General features: G+C 36.7%; 8 non-coding genes and 3 pseudogenes across 8 annotated transcripts in view; all 11 read left to right on the top strand.

Annotated features, from left to right (window-relative positions):
• The first annotated feature begins 7,876 nt into the window (after positions 1 to 7,876).
• On the top strand, positions 7,877 to 7,995 carry LOC128021778 (5S ribosomal RNA). Its single transcript, XR_008185716.1, has one exon. It is a non-coding gene; the product is annotated as a 5S ribosomal RNA (ribosomal RNA).
• A 506-nt stretch (positions 7,996 to 8,501) lies between these two features.
• Positions 8,502 to 8,620, top strand: LOC128021756 (5S ribosomal RNA). The gene has a single exon (XR_008185692.1). It is a non-coding gene; the product is annotated as a 5S ribosomal RNA (ribosomal RNA).
• Positions 8,621 to 15,487: 6,867 nt separating this feature from the next.
• Positions 15,488 to 15,606, top strand: LOC128021715 (5S ribosomal RNA). Its single transcript, XR_008185650.1, has one exon. It is a non-coding gene; the product is annotated as a 5S ribosomal RNA (ribosomal RNA).
• A 512-nt stretch (positions 15,607 to 16,118) lies between these two features.
• Positions 16,119 to 16,237, top strand: LOC128021819 (uncharacterized; annotated as a pseudogene).
• A 368-nt stretch (positions 16,238 to 16,605) lies between these two features.
• On the top strand, positions 16,606 to 16,724 carry LOC128021880 (5S ribosomal RNA). Its single transcript, XR_008185803.1, has one exon. It is a non-coding gene; the product is annotated as a 5S ribosomal RNA (ribosomal RNA).
• A 502-nt stretch (positions 16,725 to 17,226) lies between these two features.
• Positions 17,227 to 17,345, top strand: LOC128021713 (5S ribosomal RNA). The gene has a single exon (XR_008185648.1). It is a non-coding gene; the product is annotated as a 5S ribosomal RNA (ribosomal RNA).
• Positions 17,346 to 17,856: 511 nt separating this feature from the next.
• On the top strand, positions 17,857 to 17,975 carry LOC128021818 (uncharacterized; annotated as a pseudogene).
• Positions 17,976 to 18,343: 368 nt separating this feature from the next.
• Positions 18,344 to 18,462, top strand: LOC128021794 (5S ribosomal RNA). The gene has a single exon (XR_008185735.1). It is a non-coding gene; the product is annotated as a 5S ribosomal RNA (ribosomal RNA).
• A 504-nt stretch (positions 18,463 to 18,966) lies between these two features.
• LOC128021815 (uncharacterized) lies at positions 18,967 to 19,085 on the top strand (annotated as a pseudogene).
• Positions 19,086 to 19,449: 364 nt separating this feature from the next.
• On the top strand, positions 19,450 to 19,568 carry LOC128021785 (5S ribosomal RNA). Its single transcript, XR_008185725.1, has one exon. It is a non-coding gene; the product is annotated as a 5S ribosomal RNA (ribosomal RNA).
• A 358-nt stretch (positions 19,569 to 19,926) lies between these two features.
• LOC128021847 (5S ribosomal RNA) overlaps positions 19,927 to 20,005 on the top strand; it is a 119-nt gene continuing 40 nt past the window's right edge. The window contains exon 1 of the ribosomal RNA XR_008185770.1: positions 19,927 to 20,005. This exon is cut by the window's right edge and continues 40 nt beyond it. This is a non-coding gene — a ribosomal RNA (5S ribosomal RNA).

Here is a 20,005-nt window from a genome sequence, read left to right as displayed (position 1 = left end):
TGCCAATGTTTTATAAAGAAGTTTTAAGGGCTTGGAGGAATTTTTTAACTACCGTTCAATACAACGTACATGGAAGAGAAAACATCTTAAATCAGCCATTATTCCTAAACACCGGCATTTTAAACCAAGGGAAGGAAATATATTTTAAAGAATTGATGGAAGTTGGAATAGTCAAAGTAAGAGATGTTTTATATGAATATAAAGAAGGCTTTTTACCAATGCAGTATATAGTAGATGTGATGGAGGAAGCAAAGGAAGAATTTAATAAACAAGAACTTAAAACTAAGTATGAAATTATAAAAAATGCAATACCCAAAGAATGGATAGAAAAGGTTGAAACTATGGAAGGGGGGAAAGAAGAAAAGGATGTGTACGCAATACTGGGAGAGAAATTGTGGCTTTTAAAAGAATGTACAGTGAAAATGTTTTATGTTTTTTTCATTGACATGATTTTTAAGAAACCTGTTGCAAACAAATTTTGGCAGAAGACATTTGAAGGTTTAAAAGAAGAAGATATTTGGAAAAACATGAAAGGGGAGATAATTGAGGTCAAATTGGAAAATTCTGAGTATTATATCAGACAAAGGGTGCTGTTTACTGATGTTATACTTAAAAAAATTGGGATGGAACAAAGTGCCATATGCAAAGTATGCAATGAGGAAGAAGGGAAGGAGAAGGGAAAATCTTGGCGGTTCGACCGAAACAAACAAGATGTTATGAGGTGACTTTGGAGACCGAGGAAGACATCGAGGAGCTGATGAATGGAATACTAATCAAAGGAAAAACCTGTGAGGTAACAAGACTTCAAAACAGAGATTTTGTTGTTTCTTTTATGCATCTCCCTGTTTACATGGACGATGAGGACATTTTAAAGAAATTGGAAGGATGGGGAGTTCTCCCCATCTCTAAAATAAAGAGACGGTTTTATCCTGGCACAAATATTGAAGATGGAATAAGATTTGTAAAAACAAGATTCCCCAGAGAAGTGATCTCTCTCCCGTATAGCACCAAGTTTGTCACAGCAGAAGGACCACAGCACTTTCGGGTCATGCATAGCCAGCAGGTAAAGACATGTAGGTTGTGCATGAGCCCAGAGCAAATGGTGAAAGACTGTCCGCAGTTTATATGTTACAAATGCAATGAGAGAGGACACATGGCGAGGGACTGCAGGGTGGTAAAATGCCCGGATTGCGAGGAGGTGCTAAGCAAGTGTGAATGCTGGATGGGAAACGAGGAAGAAGATGAAAAAGGTGTGAGTGGGCAGATGCATGACAATGAAAAGGAGCAAGAGGAAGGAACAACAACAACACAGATTAATGAAACCAACGAAAATAAGGACAAAGGAGAACAGAGAGAAGAAAGTTGCATACAGGATAAACAATCACAGCAAGGGGGTGAAGCGGAGATGCAAATTGCAGAGACCATTGAAATACTTTTAGACAAAATAGAACATCAAAGGATTGTAAATGAAGAACAGACTGTTGAAATGGGCAGTGAAGAGGAAAAGGAGGACAAAGCTGGGATACAAATGAAAAGAAGAAGATCGATCAAGGTAAAACCAAGTTTGGGCGGGGTAAGGAAAAAAGTAGTTAAAGAGGACTTGTTGAAAAATGTAAACCGATTTGAACTGTTAAAGGACATGGGGGAGATTGAATGATAAACGATGGTTTTTATGAATACTTTTTTCTGTCTTATGCTCATAAAGTTGGTAACTTTTAATGCAAGAGGACTTCAAGATGTAAGAAAGTTTGATAAAGTAAAAGAAATGTGTAAAAAAGAAGATATAATAATGCTACAAGAAACTAATTGGACCGATAGGTCTATAAATGAAATGAGGAAAAGGTGGAATGGTGAAATTCTGTATAATAATGGTGATGAAAGAAATGGTAGAGGTGTGGCAATTTTAATAAGGGAAAACAGTGGTGTAAGCTGTAAAGAAATATACAAAGATGAAATAGGGAAATGTTTGATAGTGGAAATGAGTTACGAAGAGAAGAACATATTACTGGTCAACATACATGCACCAACGAAAAAAGAAGAAAAGAGATCATTTTTTAACACTATCAAGACAATTGTGAGGAATTATAAATATATACTTATGATGGGGGATTTTAATACAGTTTTTAGCAGACAAGATATAGCGGAGGGTATGGGTTTCAAAAGCGATACGGGAAGGAAAGAGTTAAGATCACTAATGGAGGAAAATAATATAATGGATGTATGGAGGGAAAGGAATGAACACAAAAGAGAATACTCGAGAAGACAAATAGTAGGAAATTTCATTTATCAAACACGAATAGATATGGTTTTATGTACAAGGAATTTAGAATGTTTTATAGAGAAGTTAAGGTATGAAGAAACGAGGTTAAGTGATCATAAGCCTTTTTTTGTACATTTGGATTGGGATGTTGGGAAAAGAGGGCCAGGGGTATGGGTTTTAACCCTCTGGAGTCTAAGCTATTTTTGGGGCCTTGAGAAGTTTTGTCATGCCCTGACATTTGTGCTTTTTTCAGTTTCTTATAAATATCTAAATGGGTAAAGTCTAATATCACTGTAATCAGCACAAACTGGGCTATAATAATATGTGAAACCCATGCATGTACATGATTGTATTTTTGAGAAAAAAAATGTTATGCATGGTTAGTGAAAAACTAAAAATGTTAAATCACTTGAATAAGGGAATAAAACACATACATAAAATTGGTTGCCGGAAAAGTTGAGAACTGGAGCTTGTAGCCTAGAATTTTTCTTTCTGAATGATGTGAAAATCATCTTGTTTACTCACTCACAGAAAACAATATATTGATTTAAATTTTCTAAAACACTTTTTGTTGGTAAAAGTCATATGCGAGTAGGCGTCAACTATCATGAATATCATTGTGATTTACACCTGAGAAGACAAAGGCCTGCATAATGAGCTGCATAATGAGCCTCTCATTCAACTGTGCCACTGTGAGGGAGGACTTACAAGAAAGAGAACAAAATAAAAGTATATAATTTTATGTTTGTAGTTTATTAAGAATATATTTAATTATCCCACAACATAATTTAATATCCACTTGGGGGAGCAGTTAAACAGTTTATTAGGAACAATCAAAGCTGACTTTCAAATTTTTTGGCATCCTTTCTCTAGTCACACAATCCTTCAGAAATCCTTTTAACAATCTTATTTTCTACCAAATAAACCCCATTTATTATCATCATCATTATTATTATTATTATTAATGTTGAAAAGAGCTGATAATATTTTTCAGGTTTTTTTAGGGGGAATAAATCGAAAGAACTGCATTGTTTTTACATTTGTTAGAGTTATCTCTATTTGTCACATTCATATTATTTACATCAAGCTTTTGAATGGTATAGTATTGTATATTGTTATTGAAACTTCATAATGTTTCACTTGATTATACATTTAGTCAGGAATTATAGTTTGGAAAAAGTATTTGGAAAAAGTCTAACTAGTAAAATGTTTACACGTTATGTGAAAACTAGTACAAATAAATAAAGAGAGACTTACTCTGTTTATGATCTCTGCTGAATAAAGTGCTTCATTCTTTTTTCTGAGGAAATCCATTTCTCAAATCCTCAACCACATCACATCTTTTTGGGGTGAATTATGTCTTAGTCCTCTCATCGTGAAGCAAACAGTAAAATAAAATAAAAACTTGAAGAATAGTCTGGCTGCTTTTTCTTCTGTGTGGGCGTATTCAAGCCGCGCGCTTCAGTTTGAATCTGAATAGCGCGTTAAGCGCGGGGGCGTGGTCACATTAGATATAATGAGCGGAGATATGAAAAATAGACATCGCGTTGTTTTCATATGGATTACTTTATCTCAGAATATTTGTTTTCGGCAGCACTTGTTTAGTTTAAAAGTAGACATTCCAGGCTTTCTATAGATATCTCTCTCATGTCTCTTCGTTGAGTATTCACGGAGTTACAGTTCATTTTAATGAAATGTTTGTACATGACGATCAGCGGAGACAAAGACTGTAGACAGCGCACCTTGTTTGTTATCTTTATTTTATAAGTGCACAAAGGTTTTTTGTTATTATGTCTGTATCCAAAAAAAACTAGACCCTTTACAGATTCGATTGATGTATTGCTCTTATCTGTACGATTAAAACTGAGAGTGTAATTTAAGTTATTTTCGGGGTTATCAGGTGAAAATGACTCAAAACGCATATATGCGTTAATCGACTCGAAAGGGTTAAATACAGACATTTTAAAGGATGAGGATTATGTGGCAACAATAAAAGATACAATAAAAAAAGAAAAAGAGAATGAAATGTATTTAGAGGACAAAAGGATCTGGTGGGAGAACTTGAAATTTTTAGTGAAAAAAATCACTATTATTGTGTGTTAAAACAGAAATGCAAAAAGAATAAAGAAAAGGAAATAAGAGAAAGACTGGAGAAGCAAGTAAATGATGAAACAGAAGATATTCAAAAAATAAAAGAAATACAAGAAGAGCTGAAAGAGATGGAAGAGAATAGATATAAGGGGACAATGTTGAGGTGTAAAGCTAAATATCTGGTAGAAGGAGAAAAATGCACAAAGTTTTTTTTTGATCTTGAAAAAAGAAAAGGAAGAGTTGAAACTATAAAAGAAATACGAAAAGAAAATGGTGAAATGGTACATGAATGTGGGGAAATTTTAGAAGAGGTTAAAAACTATTTTGAAAAATTGTTTAGTACGGAAGGAGTAAAGGAGAGAGAAAAAAGGGAATTAATGGAATTAATAAAAATTAAAGTGAGTAAAGAGGAGAAGGAAGAATGCGATCAGACAATAAGTAAAGAAGAAATAGAAAGTACAATAAATGAATTGAACAAAAAGAAAAGCCCAGGCATTGATGGTCTAGGAAGTGAGTTTTACCAAACTTTTAAAGACCTTTTAGTAGATATTTTAAGAGATGTTTATGATGAGATTTTTGAAAAAGGAGGAATGATGTTAAGAATGGGAATGGGATTGATGAAGGTAATATACAAGAAAAAGGGGGAAAAAAATGAATTAAAAAATTATAGACCTATCACAATGTTAAATACTGATTTAAAGATTTTAGCAAAACTTTTAGCGAATAGATTAAAACAGATAATGCCAAATATAATAACAACAAATCAGGCATATGGAGTAAAAGGGAAAGACATTTCGGATGTAACAATGAGTATAAAAGACACGATAAGGTACATGAGAGATAAAAGGAAAGGAGGTTATATCATTAACTTAGATTTTGAAAAAGCTTTTGACAGGGTGGAACACGAATATTTATTTGATATTTTAAAAAGTTTTGGGTTTGGGGAGATTTTTATTAAATGGATTCAAATTTTATACAAGGGAGCAATGACAACAATAAAATGTAATGGGTTTTTAACAAAATGTTTTAGGATAACACGATCTATAAGACAAGGGTGTCCTTTATCAGCCCTGCTATATTCATTGGTGGCAGAACCGCTTGGACTAGCCATAAAGCAAGAAAGGGGAATTAAAGGAATAGAGATTGAACAAACAGGAAAAGAGAGTAAAATTTTTCAATATGCTGATGACAGTACCATTTTTGCTAGAGAAGAAGAAAGTGTCAAACAAGTAATGGAAATAGTACAGAGATTTTGCAAGGGGTCAGGAGGAAAAATAAATGAAGAAAAAACTGCATATATGAGATTTGGGCAGACGACAGACTTAGCAGAGAATTTTAAATTCAAGGAAGTAAAAGAAATGAAGATTTTAGGAATTTTAATGGGTAAAGATGAAGATAAAGTTAGGGAAATCATGTGGGAAGAAATAGTGGGAAGCATTGAAAGAAGACTGAACTTTTGGAAATTGAGGGCACTAAATTTAAAAGGGAAGGTTTTAATCTTGAATGTTTTAATGACTTCAAAACTGTGGTATTTTTTATATATGACATCTATGCCGGTGTGGGTGGAAAGAGGGTTGAAAAGATGTTTTTTAGATTTTTTATGGGTAGGGAAACCAGCTAGAATTGCGTACAATACTTTAATAGGGATGGAGGGAAAAGGAGGTTTGGGTTTAATCGATGTTGAGCAAAGGAAGAATAGTCTGAGAGTCAAATTAGTCAAAAAGTATCTGGATGAGGGAAACAAAGCAGAATGGAAAACAACAATGGGGATTTTTTTAAACAAATGTGGGAATTTTAATCTGGGAGATAATGTGTTATGGATGAGAACACAAGAATGGATAACAGAGGGGTTGCCAATGTTTTATAAAGAAGTTTTAAGGGCTTGGAGGAATTTTTTAACTACCGTTCAATACAACGTACATGGAAGAGAAAACATCTTAAATCAGCCATTATTCCTAAACACCGGCATTTTAAACCAAGGGAAGGAAATATATTTTAAAGAATTGATGGAAGTTGGAATAGTCAAAGTAAGAGATGTTTTATATGAATATAAAGAAGGCTTTTTACCAATGCAGTATATAGTAGATGTGATGGAGGAAGCAAAGGAAGAATTTAATAAACAAGAACTTAAAACTAAGTATGAAATTATAAAAAATGCAATACCCAAAGAATGGATAGAAAAGGTTGAAACTATGGAAGGGGGGAAAGAAGAAAAGGATGTGTACGCAATACTGGGAGAGAAATTGTGGCTTTTAAAAGAATGTACAGTGAAAATGTTTTATGTTTTTTTCATTGACATGATTTTTAAGAAACCTGTTGCAAACAAATTTTGGCAGAAGACATTTGAAGGTTTAAAAGAAGAAGATATTTGGAAAAACATGAAAGGGGAGATAATTGAGGTCAAATTGGAAAATTCTGAGTATTATATCAGACAAAGGGTGCTGTTTACTGATGTTATACTTAAAAAAATTGGGATGGAACAAAGTGCCATATGCAAAGTATGCAATGAGGAAGAGGAAGATTTTTTACATGCGTTTCTACACTGTAAGGCACTGAAGGATTTCAATGAAAAATGCAAAACTATAATTGTAAACCTGGGAGGGGAGCAAGATCGAGAGGATACAGAATTGGATAGGATCATTATGTTAGGTTTTGATGAGAAGGAAAAAAACAAAAAGGTGATCAATCTGTTTGTAATGTTAATGAAAAAAGTCATCTGGGAAAGAAGAGGAATTGCAAAACAAGAAGAAATTATAATGGATGTGTGGGGTTTGTTTAAAAGACGTTGGAAAAGGTATATAGAATGTTTGTATTGTTATTTTAAACAGGAACAAAAAAATAAGGAATTTGATAAAGTGTTTACTTCAGAGGTTTACTCAATTTTAAAGAAGTTTGAAATAGCATTTCCAGGAACAGAATGATGTGGAAGAGAAATATCTATTTAATCACATGAATGTCTTTGTTTTTATTTTATTTTTTATTTTTTAATTGGAATGTAAATTTCTTTTCTTAGAAGAGATGTAATGTATTATATGTGTTTTTCAAGAAAAAAAAAAAAAAAAAAACCTGGCTATGCCCGGTCTCGTCTGCTCTCCGAAGCTAAGCAGGTTTGGGCCTGGTTAGTACTTGGATGGGAGACCGCCTGGGAATACCAGGTGCTGTAAGCTTTTTGGAAACTTTTCACTTAGTATATAATAATTTTGCCAAAAAATAGAGTCAATGCCCGATCTCTGAATATTAGCAGGTTTGGGCCTGGTTAGTACATGGATGGGAGACTGCCTGGGAATACCAGGTGCTTTAAACTTTTTGGAAAATTTCACGATTTATATAATAATCTTGCAAAAAAAAAAGAGTCAATGCCCGATCTCTGAATCTTACCAGGCTTAGGTCTGGTTAGTACTTGGATGAGAGACTGCCTAGGAATACCAGGTGCTTTAAGCTTTTGGGTTTTCTTTCCTACTTATATAATGTACTGGCGATTAGATGGGCTGGTCTTTAAATAACCCTCTCTTTGCAGCAGTCCTTGCTTACGGCCATACCAACCTGGCTATGCCCGATCTCGTCTGCTCCCGGAAGCTAAGAAGGTTTGGGCCTGGTTAGTACTTGGATGGGAGACCGCCTGGGAATACCAGGTGCTGTAAGCTTTTTGGAAACTTTTCACTTAGTATATAATAATTTTGCCAAAAAAAAGAGTCAATGCCGATCTCTGAATATTAGCAGGTTTCGGACTGGTTACTACATGGATGGGAGACTGCCTGGGAATACCAGGTGCTTTAAACTTTTTGGAAAATTTCACGATTTATATAATAATCTTGCCAAAAAAAAAAAAAAAAGTCAATGCCCGATCTCTGAATATTAGCAGGTTTGGGCCTGGTTAGTACATGGATGGGAGACTGCCTGGGAATACCAGGTGCTTTAAACTTTTTGGAAAATTTCACGATTTATATAATAATCTTGCAAAAAAAAAAAAAAAAAGAGTCAATGCCCGATCTCTGAATCTTAGCAGGTTTAGGTCTGGTTAGTACTTGGATGAGAGACTGCCTAAGAATACCAGGTGCTTTAAGCTTTTGGGTTTTCTTTCCTACTTATATAATATACTGGCGATTAGATGGGCTGGTCTTTAAATAGCCCTCTCTTTGCAGCATTTTTCGCTTACAGCCATACCAACCTGGCTATGCCCGGTCTCGTCTGCTCTCCGAAGCTAAGCAGGTTTGGGCCTGGTTAGTACTTGGATGGGAGACCGCCTGGGAATACCAGGTGCTGTAAGCTTTTTGGAAACTTTTCACTTAGTATATAATAATTTTGCCAAAAAATAGAGTCAATGCCCGATCTCTGAATATTAACAGGTTTGGGCCTGGTTAGTACATGGATGGGAGACCGCCTGGGAATACCAGGTGCTGTAAGCTTTTTGGACATTTTTCACTTAGTATATAATAATTTTGCCAAAAAAAAGAGTCAATGCCGGTCTCTGAATATTAGCAGGTTTCGGACTGGTTACTACATGGATGGGAGATTGCTTGGGAATACCAGGTGCTTTAATCTTTTTGGAAAATTTCACGAATTATATAATAATCTTTCATTAAAAAAAAAAAAAAAAAAAAAAAAAAAGAGTCAATGCCCGATCTCTGAATCTTAGCAGGTTTAGGTCTGGTTAGTACTTTGATGAGAGACTGCCTAGGAATACCGGGTGCTGTAAGCTTTTTGGACATTTTTCACTTAGTATATAATAATTTTGCCAAAAAATAGAGTCAATGCCCGATCTCTGAATATTAGCAGGTTTGGGCCTGGTTAGTACATGGATGGGAGACTGCCTGGGAATACCAGGTGCTTTAAACTTTTTGGAAAATTTCACGATTTATATAATAATCTTGCAAAAAAAAGAGTCAATGCCCGATCTCTGAATCTTACCAGGCTTAGGTCTGGTTAGTACTTGGATGAGAGACTGCCTAGGAATACCAGGTGCTTTAAGCTTTTGGGTTTTCTTTCCTACTTATATAATGTACTGGCGATTAGATGGGCTGGTCTTTAAATAACCCTCTCTTTGCAGCAGTCTTTGCTTACGGCCGTACCAACCTGGCTATGCCCGATAGTGGTACAGTCCAGGAAGTGAGTAGCTGAAAGAGCAAACAGAGAATCTTTACATCTAAAATAGTATTTAAATTTGTTTTTATTTTTGAAATAACCTTTGTTTTCAAAAGTTAAAGTTTATTTTGTGTCTAAAGTGTTCCCCCAGCAGCCTTTGCTGTTTGGGGGACCATCAAATACAGTTTTATTTCTGTGATGGAAATAGAAAGCATGGCAGCAAACAAAGAACTCAAAATGAAAGACGGACAAGCAAACAATGGACAAAGCATGGATAATGACAGCGGAAAAGGACATCAATCTTCCATGAATGCAAGCGATGAAAGGAGGAATATCAGAAAAGAGGTATGTGGAGAACACCATGAGAAATATTCCAAAGAGTTGACTGTGGAAGTTGAAGTGGCAGGAACAGAAAACATCTCTATGATGGACTTATTAAGAGGTGTAAAGAAGGAGTGTGGAGAAGTGGTGGGATGCAGAGTGAGAGGAGAAAGGTCATACGAACTTACAATGAAGGATGATATGGCAAAGAGTAAACTGATGGACGGTGTTAGAGTAAAAGGAGCAATGGTGCACGCCAGAGACATTGTGAACAATGAAATGGTAGTGTCATTTATTAACCTGCCAGTTTATTTGGAAGATCAGAAGATTTTTGCAAAGCTGGAAGAATGGGGAGTTAAACCACTGTCTGCCATTAAGCGCCGGGTATGGCCAGGAACTGATATTTTAGATGGAACGAGATTTTTAAAAGTCCGGTTCACTGATGAAGTTCGCTCACTCCCATATTCAACCAGGTTTGAAACATTAAGAGGCACAGAGTACTTTCGTGTCATACACGACAGGCAGGTGCGTGTATGCAGGTTGTGCATTAAAACAGGACATTTATTTCGAGAATGCCCAGAGTTTAAATGTTTTTCATGTGGCAAGGTAGGCCACTATGCAAGGGAGTGTGGAGAGCAAACAGAGAGAGTAATAGAGGAGGAGGGTGAGCAACGTGAAGAGGATGAGAGGAGGGAGGACGATCAAACAGAGAAGCAAAGCACAGTGAGCGAGGATGACATGGAGGTTACAAAAGATGGAAGAGAAAGTGGTAATGGACAGGATGGAGCTGTAAGGGGACAGAGAGCTGGAACAGCTGGTGAGGAGGCCGATGATGGAGAAAGGAGGGAGGAGGAGGAAGAAGAGGAGGAGAAGCAAGATGAACAAGACGAAGAGGAGGAAGAGGATGAAGAGGATGTAAAGCTACTGGGAACTGAACAAGAGAAAAAAGTAGAGCAACAAGCAGTACCTCAAAGGAAAGAAAGTAAGATTCCTCAACGAACGCAGACAACACTACAAAAACTGACTGTTAAAAGAAAGGCGGAGAGAGATAAGGACAGAATTGAACTGATAAAAGAACAACGCTCTGGTACATGAATTCTATAATGGTATTATATGTTTTGGGTTAAAAATGAAATATATATATATAATTTTTTCTTTGATTTGCTGGCATGGTTTCTGTAACTTCAGTAAATGCAAATGGGTTAAGGAATATTAACAAGTTGAAGGAATTAAAATTTACATATAGGAGTGATATAATTTGTATTCAAGAAACAAATTGGGATGATGAAAAAGTGAGAGAAGTAAAGGATTTATGGAAGGGAGATATATACTTTAACAACGGTGCAAAAAATGCAAGGGGTGTAGCGATAATGATTAAAAAAGATAGGATTGAAAATGTAAGGCAGGTGTACAGAGATCAGATAGGGAGAATTTTAGTTGTAGAATTTAAATTCAGAGGTATTGAATTCAGATTAATTAATATATATGTTCCCAACGTGGAAAATGATAAGAGATGTTGTATTGAGGAGCTAAGGGATCTAATTGTTGGAAGGTGCATAATAGTAGGCGACTTTAACATTATATGTAGTAGATTGGATGTTGGGAAAGGAGGGAGTTTCAGGTGGGAAAAATCAAGATTAATGTTAATGGAAGTAATGAGGGATAAGGGATTACTTGACGTATGGAGACATGAGAATCCGGAGAAGAGAGAGTTCACAAGGAGGCAGATGAGAGAAGGGATATTAAAGCAGAGTAGGATTGATTTAGTGATAGTGCAGGGAGATACCATAAGTTACATTGATGAAATAAGACATCAGCAGAATAACTTTAGTGATCATGATGGGGTTAGATTTAGGATCAAAGTCGGAAGGAGAGAGGTGGGTGGAGGGATGTGGATACTAAATGCAGTGTATATTGAAGAAGAGGAATATAGACAACAGATGAAAGTTTTACTACTTCAGGAAAATCAGTGGTTGGAGGAATGCTTGGAGGAAGATGAAGTTAATAATGACATTGGTAAGAGATGGGAGGAGGTAAAAAATGAAATTAAAGCTTTAAGCATAAGGTATAGTAAGAAAAGAAAAGAGAGGATGATGAAAGAGGAAAGGGAGCTTAGAGAGCAAGTGAGGATAGAACTCAGCAGAGTAGATGATGAAGAAGGATATTGCATGGAAAAGTATATAGAAGCAAATATGAGGTTAGAGAGATATGAGAAAGAAAAATGCAAAGGAGCAATTTTAAGAAGTAAGGCGAAATATGCACTGGAAGGAGAAAAGTGCACAGGGTATTTCCTGGGTTTAGAAAAAAGAAGGCAAGGTAAGACATATATCCATGAAATATATTCAAAAAAGAGAGAGATAATAACAGACTATGTAGATATATTGGAGAGGGTGCAAGAGTTTTATGGTGAGTTGTATATGAGAGGATGTGTGGATGAGGCAAGTATAGAGGAAGTATTGAAGTGTGTAGAGAGGGAGCTAGGGGAAGAAGAAAAGGGATGGTGTGATAGAGAGATAGAGGAAGAAGAGGTTATAGCTGCAATAGAAGGTTTAAGAAGTGGGAAAAGCCCAGGAAGTGATGGGATAGGGACAGAATGGTACAAATTATATAAAAATGATGTAGCACCAATTTTAGTGGAAGTATATAAAGGAATGGAGAGAACAGAAATAATACAGAGTAAAATGGTAGAGGGAGTGATAACACTAGTTTTTAAGAAGGGGAATAAATTAGATTTAGAAAATTATAGGCCGATTAGCTTGTTGAACACAGACTACAAAATACTCACCAAAGTTTTGGCAAACAGGATGAAAAGAGTAATCGGAGATATTATTCAGCCAACACAAAGCTACAGCATTCCTGGAAGAGATATAGCAGATACAATTGGAACAATCAGAGATGTGATTGAGTATATGAAGAGGGATGGGAAGGGTGGGATAGTGTTGGGGATAGACTGGAACAAGGCCTTTGATAGGGTCGAACACAAGTTTTTATTTAAGGTCTTGGAAAAGTTTGGTTTTGGGGAGAGAATGGTAGGATGGGTGAGGAGATTGTATGGAAGTGCAAGAAGCTGTGTAAAGGTGAACGGAATATTGACAGATACATTTGATGTGGGAAGGTCAGTGCGGCAAGGCTGCCCGCTATCCGCTTTGTTATACGCCCTTTCTGTTGAACCTTTGGCATCATTAATTAAGAGAGACAAGAGAATAAGAGGAATTGAGTTGCCATATGGAGGGAAGTGTATAATTAACCAGTATGCCGATGACACAACAGTGACAGTAAGGGAAATAAGCAGTGTGGGAAAGGTTTTAGAGTTGGTGGAAAAATATGGAAAGGCATCAGGGGCGAAAATAAATAGAGAAAAATCTGAAATAATGTATATAGGAGAAGTAGAAAGATCTGATGTAGGTGTGAGGGTTGAGGAAAAGTACATGAAAGTGTTGGGTGTATATTTAGGGGTAGATTCAAAGGAGGCAAGGGATATAACATGGGCTGGAGTGATAAATAAGATAAGAACAGTTTGTATTGCATGGAAAGGAAGAAAATTAAGGATAAAAGGGAAAATAATTGTGGTTAATAATCTTATGCTGTCGGTATGTGTATATGTAATGAGTGTAATTGAAATGCCTGAGTGGGTGATGAATGAGTTAAATAAAATTGTACATGATTTTATATGGGAAGGCAAGGGAGTGAAAATTGCACAAAAAACATTAGTGGCGAGGAAACAGGAAGGTGGATTAAAGCTGATTGATTTAGAAACAAAAAAGTTGGCAATAAGAATAAAAACTGTTAAAAAATATATGGAAGGAAGATGGGAGTTTGGTTGGAGAGAATTTTTAAAGAAATACATTGATGATGTTGGAAGAATGGGAGAGTATGGGTGGTATATGGGCTTTAAGCAGTCAATGACTGTGGGAATGCCAGACATATACAGGGAGGTGATGGAGGCATGGAGGCAATTCCTGCCAAAAGTAGAATATGATTGCACAGAGGTGCACACATTTATAAATTTGCCATTGTTTTTAAATGATAAATTTAAACACAACAATAAAACATTGTATGAGCCCAAATTCTTAGAAGCCGGAATAAGGCAAGTGAAAGATATTATATATGAAGTTATTCCAGGTTTTCTTAGAAATAACTGTATATATGACTCAGTGTGTGAGTTGGATGGCATGGAGAGCAGAGTAAAGGTGGAAAATATATATGAAAGAATTAAAGCAAGTCTACCATCGAAATGGGTGAATGTTATAGAAAAAAGTTGTGTAAAGAAAAAACAACAGGATTTGCCTGAGATGTACATAATGAAAGACGGGGAAAAATATAATATAAAAAGCATTAGCGTAAAGAAAGTCTATGACCTGTTTATAATGGATCAAATAAAAGTGCCAGCATCTGAAAAAGTATGGAGTAGGGTGTTTGAAGACTTGGATGTAAAGAAAATATGGTCAAATATGGACATAAAATACAATACTATAGAATGTGAAAATAATGACTTCTTAATAAGACACAATAGAATCTATACAAATGTAGTACTAAACAAAATAAATAATGCTAATAATGTGATGTGTGATGTATGTAACAAGGAACATGAGACTTTTTTGCATTATTTTTTGCAATGTGATGAATTAAAAGATTTTTTTGTTTTCTTAAAAAGTCTATTAAAAAATAATTGTTTTGAGGACGTGAATTTGGAGGAGGGATGGGGAAAAATATTTTTATTTGGAGTGTTTCAGAAGACGACAGCAATAGACTTTTGGTTTATCAATTATGTTCTAAGCCACGCCAGATTAGCTGTTGTACTTAGACGGAATTATGCACACTTTGAAGGGAGAAAAGTCAAAATAAAAGACTTGTTCAAAGCAATAATGACAAGAGATATTGAAATGTGCTATAAATATGGGGGAGATGATGTGAAGGAATTCTTTGTAACTGGAAACAAATTCATAAAAGAAGGAGAGAGAAAAGAGGTTTTGTATAACTGGTAAAAATTATGTTCTGAAGGTAAGAAAAAAAAAAAAAAAAAAAAAAAAAAAAAAAAATGATGAAATGATTATGTTGTTTAATGTGAACAACTGAAATTGAACTGTACATTTGTGAATTTCAATAAAAAGAAAAAAAAAAAAAAAAAAAAAGGCTATGCCCGATCTCGTCTGCTCTCGGAAGCTAAGCAGGTTTGGGCCTGGTTAGTACTTGGATGGGAGACCGCCTGGGAATACCAGGTGCTGTAAGCTTTTTGGAAACTTTTCACTTAGTATATAATAATTTTGCCAAAAAATAGAGTCAATGCTCGATCTCTGAATATTAGCAGGTTTGGGCCTGGTTAGTACATGGATGGGAGACTGCCTGGGAATACCAGGTGCTTTAAACTTTTTGGAAAATTTCACGATTTATATAATAATCTTGCAAAAAAAAAAAAAAAAAAAGTCAATGCCCGATCTCTGAATATTAGCAGGTTTGGGCCTGGTTAGTACATGGATGGGAGACTGCCTGGGAATACCAGGTGCTTTAAACTTTTTGGAAAATTTCACGATTTATATAATAATCTTGCAAAAAAAAAAGAGTCAATGCCCGATCTCTGAATCTTACCAGGCTTAGGTCTGGTTAGTACTTGGATGAGAGACTGCCTAGGAATACCAGGTGCTTTAAGCTTTTGGGTTTTCTTTCCTACTTATATAATATACTGGCGATTAGATGGGCTGATCTTTAAATAGCCCTCTCTTTGCAGCAATCTTTGCTTACGGCCATACCAACCTGGCTATGCCCGATCTCGTCTGCTCCCGGAAGCTAAGCAGGTTTGGGCCTGGTTAGTACTTGGATGGGAGACCGCCTGGGAATACCAGGTGCTGTAAGCTTTTTGGAAACTTTTCACTTAGTATATAATAATTTTGCCAAAAAAAAGAGTCAATGCCGATCTCTGAATATTAGCAGGTTTCGGACTGGTTACTACATGGATGGGAGACTGCCTGGGAATACCAGGTGCTTTAAACTTTTTGGAAAATTTCACGATTTATATAATAATCTTGCCAAAAAAAAAAAAAAAAAAGTCAATGCCCGATCTCTGAATATTAGCAGGTTTGGGCCTGGTTAGTACATGGATGGGAGACTGCCTGGGAATACCAGGTGCTTTAAACTTTTTGGAAAATTTCACGATTTATATAATAATCTTGCAAAAAAAAAAAAAAAAAAAAAGAGTCAATGCCCGATCTCTGAATCTTAGCAGGTTTAGGTCTGGTTAGTACTTGGATGAGAGACTGCCTAAGAATACCAGGTGCTTTAAGCTTTTGGGTTTTCTTTCCTACTTATATAATATACTGGCGATTAGATGGGCTGGTCTTTAAATAGCCCTCTCTTTGCAGCATTTTTCGCTTACAGCCATACCAACCTGGCTATGCCCGGTCTCGTCTGCTCTCCGAAGCTAAGCAGGTTTGGGCCTAGTTAGTACTTGGATGGGAGACCGCCTGGGAATACCAGGTGCTGTAAGTTTTTTGGAAACTTTTCACTTAGTATATAATAATTTTGCCAAAAAATAGAGTCAATGGCCGATCTCTGAATATTAGCAGGTTTGGGCCTGGTTAGTACATGGATGGGAGACTGCCTGGGAATACCAGGTGCTTTAAACTTTTTTTGGAAAATTTCACGATTTATATAATAATCTTGCAAAAAAAAAAAAAAAAAAGAGTCAATGCCCGATCTCTGAATCTTACAAGGTTTAGGTCTGGTTAGTACTTGGATGAGAGACTGCCTAGGAATACCAGGTGCTTTAAGCTTTTGGGTTTTCTTTCCTACTTATATAATATACTGGCGATTAGATGGGCCGCTCTTTAAATAGCCCTCTCTTTGCAGCATTTTTCGCTTACAGCCATACCATCCTGGCTATGCCCGATCTCGTCTGCTCTCGGAAGCTAAGCAGGTTTGGGCCTGGTTAGTACTTGGATGGGAGACCGCCTGGGAATACCAGGTGCTGTAAGCTTTTTGGAAACTTTTCACTTAGTATATAATAATTTTGCCAAAAAATAGAGTCAATGCTCGATCTCTGAATATTAGCAGGTTTGGGCCTGGTTAGTACATGGATGGGAGACTGCCTGGGAATACCAGGTGCTTTAAACTTTTTGGAAAATTTCACGATTTATATAATAATCTTGCAAAAAAAAAAAAAAAAAAAGTCAATGCCCGATCTCTGAATATTAGCAGGTTTGGGCCTGGTTAGTACATGGATGGGAGACTGCCTGGGAATACCAGGTGCTTTAAACTTTTTGGAAAATTTCACGATTTATATAATAATCTTGCAAAAAAAAAAGAGTCAATGCCCGATCTCTGAATCTTACCAGGCTTAGGTCTGGTTAGTACTTGGATGAGAGACTGCCTAGGAATACCAGGTGCTTTAAGCTTTTGGGTTTTCTTTCCTACTTATATAATATACTGGCGATTAGATGGGCTGATCTTTAAATAGCCCTCTCTTTGCAGCAATCTTTGCTTACGGCCATACCAACCTGGCTATGCCCGATCTCGTCTGCTCCCGGAAGCTAAGCAGGTTTGGGCCTGGTTAGTACTTGGATGGGAGACCGCCTGGGAATACCAGGTGCTGTAAGCTTTTTGGAAACTTTTCACTTAGTATATAATAATTTTGCCAAAAAAAAGAGTCAATGCCGATCTCTGAATATTAGCAGGTTTCGGACTGGTTACTACATGGATGGGAGACTGCCTGGGAATACCAGGTGCTTTAAACTTTTTGGAAAATTTCACGATTTATATAATAATCTTGCCAAAAAAAAAAAAAAAAAAGTCAATGCCCGATCTCTGAATATTAGCAGGTTTGGGCCTGGTTAGTACATGGATGGGAGACTGCCTGGGAATACCAGGTGCTTTAAACTTTTTGGAAAATTTCACGATTTATATAATAATCTTGCAAAAAAAAAAAAAAAAAAAAGAGTCAATGCCCGATCTCTGAATCTTAGCAGGTTTAGGTCTGGTTAGTACTTGGATGAGAGACTGCCTAAGAATACCAGGTGCTTTAAGCTTTTGGGTTTTCTTTCCTACTTATATAATATACTGGCGATTAGATGGGCTGGTCTTTAAATAGCCCTCTCTTTGCAGCATTTTTCGCTTACAGCCATACCAACCTGGCTATGCCCGGTCTCGTCTGCTCTCCGAAGCTAAGCAGGTTTGGGCCTAGTTAGTACTTGGATGGGAGACCGCCTGGGAATACCAGGTGCTGTAAGTTTTTTGGAAACTTTTCACTTAGTATATAATAATTTTGCCAAAAAATAGAGTCAATGGCCGATCTCTGAATATTAGCAGGTTTGGGCCTGGTTAGTACATGGATGGGAGACTGCCTGGGAATACCAGGTGCTTTAAACTTTTTTTGGAAAATTTCACGATTTATATAATAATCTTGCAAAAAAAAAAAAAAAAAAGAGTCAATGCCCGATCTCTGAATCTTACAAGGTTTAGGTCTGGTTAGTACTTGGATGAGAGACTGCCTAGGAATACCAGGTGCTTTAAGCTTTTGGGTTTTCTTTCCTACTTATATAATATACTGGCGATTAGATGGGCCGCTCTTTAAATAGCCCTCTCTTTGCAGCATTTTTCGCTTACAGCCATACCATCCTGGCTATGCCCGGTCTCGTCTGCTCTCCGAAGCTAAGCAGGTTTGGGCCTGGTTAGTACTTGGATGGGAGACCGCCTGGGAATACCAGGTGCTGTAAGCTTTTTGGAAACTTTTCACTTAGTATATAATAATTTTGCCAAAAAAATAGAGTCAATGCCCGGTCTCTGAATATTAGCAGGTTTGGGCCTGGTTAGTACATGGATCGGATACTGCCTGGGAATACCAGGTGCTTTAAACTTTTTGGAAAATTTCACGATTTATATAATAATCTTGCAGAAAAAAAAAAAAAAAGTCAATGCCCGATCTCTGAATATTAGCAGGTTTGGGCCTGGTTAGTACATGGATGGGAGACTGCCTGGGAATACCAGGTGCTTTAAACTTTTTGGAAAGTTTCACGATTTATATAATAATCTTGCAAAAAAAAAAAAAGAGTCAATGCCTGATCTCTGAATCTTACCAGGTTTAGGTCTGGTTAGTACTTGGATGAGAGACTGCCTAGGAATACCAGGTGCTTTAAGCTTTTGGGTTTTCTTTCCTACTTATATAATATACTGGCGATTAGATGGGCTGCTCTTTAAATAGCCCTCTCTTTGCAGCATTTTTCGCTTACAGCTATACCAACCTGGCTATGCCCGGTCTCGTCTGCTCTCCGAAGCTAAGCAGGTTTGGGCCTGGTTAGTACTTGGATGGGAGACCGCCTGGGAATACCAGGTGCTGTACGCTTTTTGGAAACTTTTCACTTAGTATATAATAATTTTGCCAAAAAATAGAGTCAATGCCCGATCTCTGAATATTAGCAGGTTTGGGCCTGGTTAGTACATGGATGGGAGACTGCCTGGGAATACCAGGTGCTTTAAACTTTTTGGAAAATTTCACGATTTATATAATAATCTTGCAAAAAAAAAAAAAAAAGAGTCAATGCCCGATCTCTGAATCTTAGCAGGTTTAGGTCTGGTTAGTACTTGGATGAGAGACTGCCTAAGAATACCAGGTGCTTTAAGCTTTTGGGTTTTCTTTCCTACTTATATAATATACTGGCGATTAGATGGGCTGGTCTTTAAATAGCCCTCTCTTTGCAGCATTTTTCGCTTATAGCCATACCAACCTGGCTATGCCCGGTCTCGTCTGCTCTCCGAAGCTAAGCAGGTTTGGGCCTGGTTAGTACTTGGATGGGAGACCGCCTGGGAATACCAGGTGCTGTAAGCTTTTTGGAAACTTTTCACTTAGTATATAATAATTTTGCCAAAAAATAGAGTCAATGCCCGATCTCTGAATATTAGCAGGTTTGGGCCTGGTTAGTACATGGATGGGAGACTGCCTGGGAATACCAGGTGCTTTAAACTTTTTGGAAAATTTCACGATTTATATAATAATCTTGCAAAAAAAAAAGAGTCAATGCCCGATCTCTGAATCTTACCAGGCTTAGGTCTGGTTAGTACTTGGATGAGAGACTGCCTAGGAATACCAGGTGCTTTAAGCTTTTGGGTTTTCTTTCCTACTTATATAATGTACTGACGATTAGATGGGCTGGTCTTTAAATAGCCCTCTCTTTGCAGCAGTCTTCGCTTACGGCCATACCAACCTGGCTATGCCCGATCTCGTCTGCTCTCGGAAGCTAAGCAGGTTTGGGCCTGGTTAGTACT

This window comes from Carassius gibelio, chromosome A10, assembly GCF_023724105.1.
Source record: "Carassius gibelio isolate Cgi1373 ecotype wild population from Czech Republic chromosome A10, carGib1.2-hapl.c, whole genome shotgun sequence".
NCBI lineage: Eukaryota > Metazoa > Chordata > Actinopteri > Cypriniformes > Cyprinidae > Carassius > Carassius gibelio.
This window is presented reverse-complemented; position numbering and strand designations above follow the sequence as displayed.